Here is a 7,535-nt window from a genome sequence, read left to right as displayed (position 1 = left end):
AGTCAAATTTAGAAACCTTAGGATAGATCTATGTTCCCCCATAGAACTAAAACTAAGGACTAGAACCTATAAAATAAACTAACCTACCCCTGCAGTCTGTGATTATGCTAGAATGAAGTAGCCCATGCTACTAACGAAGAGACTCACAACTACTTTTTGAGCAAGGACTACCATAAGTTATTCCTATGAAGATAAAGGAGGAGTCCTATTTATCTAGTGATTAATAATTTGAGCCTACCAATGTTCCAGGGATGATGGAAAGACATGGACATCTTGACTCAGTGCAATATTCATGTCCAATAGAATAACTCTGATATTAGGGTTTAGGGTATAGGGTTTAAAGTTAGGGTGATGTGAATGTAAATTTCTCAAAATATATATCTAACAATAAACTTTCCTATTTTCATTACGCTCACATCACCCTAATTATGAATGAGCTAGATGCTAAAACCTGAAGATGAGAATGAAAATTTAGAGGCTTCAGAAGAAACGTCTACCCTTTTAAAGGTTGAGACTCGATCCTAGTTTAGAAAATACATGAAGAGATTGTTGATTTACAATATTTTATTGTTGAGGAAGGTGTTATACCAAACACAACCTGAAAACTTATGGATCAAGTAAGACAGAAGAATGAATATACAATTTGTAGAAAATGATAGAGGAAATTATGGATGTTATACAAGTGAATCAAAATCTAGTTATGATACCCTTAGCTACACATCTTTTAAACCAACTAATACAAGCAGATAAACTGATAACAAGATTGAAGAAAGGGATTTTTGAAATTATGAAGGATACTCCAACTAATCAAAGTCTTGCAACAATATCAGTACCTATGCATCAAAAAGATGTTATGATTGAGGAAAATCATCTGTTGCAACTTTGATAACAAAAACAACAACAGTGAGGGCTAAGCCTGAAAGAAAGATGAATTATATAGTTGCACTCGAAGAAAAGAAGAATCAAATTTAATCTCTTGAAGATGAAGTTGTGAAAAAGATATTCAAAAAATTGTTAAGGAAATAAGATTTTAAGCTTCCCGAACCTCACAAACCATGCAAAGCTTGTTCATGCCCAAGTGACTAGCCATGGAGCTTTGTAAGTTTTATCGAAATTTCTTTAATTTTTCATGCAAAAGTTTTTGTTTTAAATTTCCATGCAAAGTTTACTCTAACAAGCAAAAGAAATCTTATCACTTTTTTTGTAAATATTTTGTAAAGTAGTGCAGTCCTCAGGCTAAACACTCTAATCAAGCTATGACTATTGTCAACCTAAGAGTATCGAGGGCAACAATCCCAGCAAGTGTTGGTGAATAGTATCATCAGTCTTTGTCCTCTCCTCTCATTGAAGGTCCTTTTGATAGGAGATATTATTCTAATAATCTAACTTTGTATCCTTTATTTGAGCACACATAAGCAATGTCATCATCGTCCTAGCCACACATACCTTAGACTGACACCGGTCCGATGATCCATATGTGGAAAAAAACTAAATATCATTTGTTGCTCACAAGGAATTAAATACCTTATAGAGAACTCAAATCTGTAAGCATTGGGTTATTAGTGTAGGATATACAGTGTATGGCATTTCTATTGATCTAGGTTATTTAACAGACCCGAGTTATATCTTGGCAGGTTCTTAAGAATTTTATGCTCATTTAAATTGACTTTGGTGGCAGTTGTAATTTGCAGATGATTTTTTTGAACAAATCATAATAATCCCAAGAGTCCTCTAAATCATTCAAAATATTGCAAGAGAGTCCAAAAGATAACCTCGGACAACCTTAGAATCTCTCTGACCATTTCAAGTTCTTTTTTGGTTTCACTAGATTGTTAAATCAATCAACCCGGCTAAGTTAAACTTTAGTTGAAATGCTTGAACCTATGCTCAGTGAGCATTGACATTTTAATTAACCCATGAGCAGGGCAACTAGTCATTTAACGTTGTGGTTGACAAATTATGTGGGTGAATACCCTTATAGTGTTTAAGAGAAACTTACAATTGATCTTATCTCTTTTTGAAACCTCATTAAGTGATTTCTAGATCAAACCTAATTCACTACTAAGTTCATATGAGTCTTAAGGGCAGACTTATAATTTGATAATATGGGATAGGTTGAAAGTGATTTTAATTAAAAAGATCAAGTTGCCACCGAACCAATGATTTGAGGCTTAAATTGGTGAGCTATCATTCTTCCTAATTCAAGCTTCTCACATTAGAATGATCATACTTCAATTAACTTCCAAACTTCAACAATTTAGAGAATTACAAATTTACCCTTTTATAGAGAATGGTATGAATTGATTTCTACCTTTTATCCCTTAAGTTTCAATCATCCAAGAGAGTTTATTATGATCAAAGTTACCATTTACCCTTATGACATTACCTAAATTTTGATTAAGGTATAAAATTTCAGTATTACCTTTTTACCCTTAAGGTTCTTTACTTCATAATTCATTAATTTAAACTCAAATGACTTTGAAACTTTGGTGTTACCTTAGTCATGGGCCAATTAAAAAATTAGAGAAGAATTCAAAATTTGTTGGTTTCGTTTTTTATTTAATTTTAATGATTGTTTTAGGTTAAAATTTGGGAATTTTTAAAGTTAATTCATTTGATAAGCAAAACATGTTCACCTATTTTTAGAAAATTATCGGAGGTTCACCTAAGTCAGAGGATCACTAAGAATCAATTTTGTTATATTTTGAATTATATTTTAATATTTATAATTTTTAATTGATTTTAATGAGTAGCTAAATATAAAATATATTTTTTTTATTTCAAAATATAAGTTTTATATTTTTCAAATATCTCACTGACCTCAAAGAACTTAGAGAAGTTTATTTCATATTTTTTTATATTTATTTTATTTTTTATAATTAATTTTCAAATTAGGAAATAACCCAAAAATAAAATTTTTATTTTAACTTCAATTTTCCTCACAAGAAATACTCCAAACCAATTTTCATAATTTTATGATTTTTACTTTATTTTATATTATTATTTCAAGTCAAAATTCTTATTTACTTAGAAAATAAATTTTGATACTCAAATAATTTTTCAAAATTTTCAATTTTTTACTGAGACCTGGTCTCAGAACGCCATTTCCTTCATATTGGTATAATTTGGTGATTTTTTAATTAATTTATATCTTTCTAATTTTTAGTATTTTTTATTAATTTAAAGTGAGAAAATATATTTAAATTTTTAAAGCATGACTTTTATTTTTCCAAAGATCTTCTGATCTAGGTGAACCTTAGACCTTATAACATCATTTCCTTACTCATATTTTTCAGGCCTTTTTTTTTTACTTGTATAATTTTCTTAATTATAATATTATCAAATCTCTTAGAAAATTAGGGTTTCAATAATAGAGAGGCCCTCTGGCCCTGAAAAAATCATAAAAGGTGTGTCATGTCAGTGGGAACAAGCCCTCAAAATTTCAATTCATGTGGATAATTATTCGATTAATTATAATTTAATTACTCATTGGAGTATTTAATTAATTAAAGAAAATACATGACAAATATTTTTTATTTTTAGTTCAATAAACTTTCCTCTATTCGCTCAACACGGTGTTATTTTATTTTAGTTTTATGATTTTCCTACACCATTATATGAATTTTTAAAGTTTATAAATTTATTTTAATAAAAAATGTCCTATTTTCCTACTTATTCACATTGACGCCACGTCCCTCCTCAGAGTCGTCAAAGCCCATGTGTCGCACTGTGATTCACCGTTGCCTTCCACATCAGATTCCATGCATCACGCTCTTTATGCTCCGCTCTCCCGTCTGACTTCATCTTGATCGTCCATTCAATACACACAAAAATGGACAGCATCCATTCATCATCCCCATTAGAGTCAAACCGAGAGTCATCCATACTAAAACCTTTAGATCTCGTTGGATACTTAACCAAATTAAGTGTGGTTTGTTCCTATACGTTCATCTAATCGAGACAAATACATCAATACGGTTACAAGCGTATAAAATTAACATTCCTTTCATAAAATCCCAAATCGAGCTCAGATTTGGTGGTTTTTGTCCATACATTTGTCCAAGAGGTGCAACATTGATTGGATTTGTTCTTGATGATTGATGTGAACTATCGAACCTTCTCAAAGTGTCAATTTGAGCTAAGGTGAAGTCCCTGTAGAATTTCGATCAAGGGGTGGTTCAGGTTTGGTCTAGGACTAGGTTAGAGTGCTCGGGAAGGACCAATTTCGATGGGAAACTTCCTCATGTGTCATGGGGAAGCTTTTGGATGGCTTAATTGGAAGTTTGGGGGAGGTTTGTGGTATGACCTTGAAATGCCCTCGATTTTGTGCTCAAAATCAAGGCTGGGCAGTGGGAGAGATGGTCTGAAAATGGTTGGTGTGTGCTTAGGAAGGCTGAGGGGAGGTCTTGAGTGATTTTGGCAGGGCTTCTCTAAGGCTACTATGTGTGTCCCCTTTGGCTGTGAGAAGGTGGTGGCTTTATAGGCAGGGCCATGGTTGCCAACAGGGTAGGCCAGGGTGGCAAAGTGAAGCTTAGGTGGAAGGAAGAAGAGACCCAGTGGCCAATGGCAGTGAGCCAGCTCAGGTGAGTTTAATTTTGGGTTTTCCCCACTTAGGGCCTCTCGGTATTGGTGCTTTTCGATGGCTAGAGTGGCTGGCTGGCCAAGGGAAGTCTTCTCCACATTGTCGGAGGTCAAGTGCGGGGGGATGTGGAGCCAATTTCATTGAAGCATAAGTAATTTCAATTTTCTCAAAAATGAGTCATGGGTTGGGTTAGGTAGGTTTAACCATGGTTCAACCCTATAGAAGTGGGTTAAGTTTCTTCCCAAGGTGGCTAGAGTGATTGGGTCAACTCCCTTAGGGCTTTGGGTGATTGATTTTGCATGGGGAAGGAGGATTTGGTTGGATTAGAGTTTGTGTAAGAGGCTTGGTGGGAGGAGAAAGAAACCTTTTCTTTTGCCATATTTGGTATGCATGGGCCATATGATTCTCATGGATGGTTCCAAGAGTGGCTTCATCAAATGCATGAGTATGGTTCGATGATCAATTTTCATGAAAAGGGAATTTGATAATTTTGGACTTTTGGTGAAGTGATGTCAAAATGCTAAGTATGGATGAGTTTTAAGCATGTATGTCATGGGCATGGTTCAATTTTGATTAAGTGGGTGATGAGAAAAACTTATAATGTAGGCTTGGATTAATGGGATTTTGAATTTGAATAAGGTGGGCTTGGTGAACTTCATATGGATGGGCCTTTTTCAAAATTAATTTTGGGTCATGAAATTGGGCTTAGAATTAAGCTTGGTGGCATTTGTAAATTTTTCATGAAAAATTGGTTTGATGAGATTGATTTGAGCGTTTGGTCTCAATTTTGTGGGATTTTGGCCTTGGTGAAATTTTTTTGGAGATTAGGGGAACTTTGGAAATTTTGGTGAAAATTTGGCCATTTTGGTAATTTTTGAAGACATAGGCCAATTTGAAAATTTTTGGGTAGTTTGAGGTACTTTGGGCCAATTGGGTAATTTAGATGACTTTTAAAATGATTTTGGGTGAAAAAAAGGATATTTTGGGCATTAGAGGCATTTTGGTAATCTTTAGGGAATTTGGGGTAATTCGGTATTTTTGGAATGAATTGAAATGATTTTTGGTGAAATGATTAGGAATTTGGAGAATTTTTGTTATTTTTGGATATTGAGGGTATTATAGGAATTTTTAGGAGTTATAGGACAATTTAGTAAGTTGGGGAGAATTGGGGATGGTGATCATGCATGCCATGCAAAATCACCTTGGAACCATAAGAAACCAAATGAAAACTCATTTTTGAGTCTCCACATGTTGGTCCTAGCCCTCTTGACAAAGGGTCAAGGGATTGCGACCACCCATGTGAGCCTCCAAAAGAGTTAAGGAGATGGATTCAATGTAAGCAATTTTAAAGTTTTGGGGTGTGTGCAGGTGTGCATGAAACCGAACATGAACCACCCATGGTCAAAGAGGGTGCCACTAAGGCTTCACAAACCTTTAGAGACCAATTGGAGCTTTTCATGTTGGTTCCAACTTTCTAAGTGCTAGAAGTCAAAACCACACATGTGAGATTTCAAAAAGAGTAAAGAAGTTGTTAGAATTTCTATAGGGTGGGTGCTCCATCACTATGCTTTAGTTAACAGAAAAGTCCTATGGCTAGATCCTAAGATTTTAAATAAGAGAAATTAGACCTCACCAAAAATGAGGTCAACAGCCAGGGACGGTCGATCAAACACAAAGTGGGTGATCGACGTGTATCAGTCAATCAAAACCAATAGATTGGGTGATCGATCTCAGACTGACAATCTGAGACGATCGATGAAACCCTAAATGATCAGTTAATTAATCGATTGCACTGGGGCTCTCGATCGAATTGAAGTGCTTACAAAACCATGCAAAATTGCAACAAATGACCATATGCAAAAATGCAACAAGATGGTCCATGCTTATGTGATGCAACCAAACACATTCGATGACACATCAAACCCATCCTAAAAACCTCACGTATGGTTGAAGGTTCTTGGATTTATGGCATAGCTGCCTCTAACTTTGGGGTTGAAATGTGGAGGACTTTGCCCTCAGGTTTCTCTTAGGAAATTCCTTCACTGTTCGTACAGAGGACTAGTTATGAAGGTTTTTTCATCCTACGAACTCCGACGATATGGCAGGAAGGGCTAGCTACAAAGTTTTCCCTTTCTTCAAGATCAAACTCTCCAACCCCTCTAAGGAAGGTTCAGGCACCAAAGTGTCGTCACTATTAAGTTGAGGAGTTGCCCGTTGGAACCTGTTGGCCGCCGAAATCGAAATCTCGTCGCCCGCTTTGGAAAGACGTTTTAATATATATATATATATATATATATATATATATGTTTAGAAAAATATAAAATCAAACTGATACCATATCTTTCACAGTTTAAATGAAAGCACACTATACCTCAAAGCCTATATCTATCTCGAAAGATAAACACAAGATTTAAGGGTGAGGCTCGATCAAATAAACTAAGAAATGTATGACATCCGCTTGGTCTACGAAACTATTTTATTTGCCGACAAGTTCCCGTATTTAATACAAAAAATTAAATATGATTTATATTAAACTGGGGTCGAAAAGACTTTTTATAAGGGCAAGTCACCTAAGAAAACTCTCAATAAAAATTAAAAAATATTATCTTCAAAGAGGTCAAAATGATATGACTTTTCAACAAGATCGGACAAAGAGGTGTGAAAGGGGAATAATTCAAATTTGGAAGATTTATCATGGAATCCAAAGGAAGAAAAATTAGGGGATGTCATAGATCTGGAGGAGAACCTCGGTGACTTCCCAAGTTATCCTATTGTTTGACTTCAATTTAGAGAGAAGTATTTGAATGTTTCATCTTGTCAATTTTATTAGTTAATGCTTACATTCATGTGAAATTATCACACAAATAGCCTGGAAGATGTGAGCATTTAGGTCGTGACAGATGACAACCTCAGAGTCCTAAGACGAGTTAGAGTCAGAATCTTAAGACGAGTT

The sequence above is a fragment of the Phalaenopsis equestris genome, unplaced genomic scaffold (assembly GCF_001263595.1).
Source record: "Phalaenopsis equestris unplaced genomic scaffold, ASM126359v1 Scaffold000538, whole genome shotgun sequence".
NCBI lineage: Eukaryota > Viridiplantae > Streptophyta > Magnoliopsida > Asparagales > Orchidaceae > Phalaenopsis > Phalaenopsis equestris.
This window is presented reverse-complemented; position numbering follows the sequence as displayed.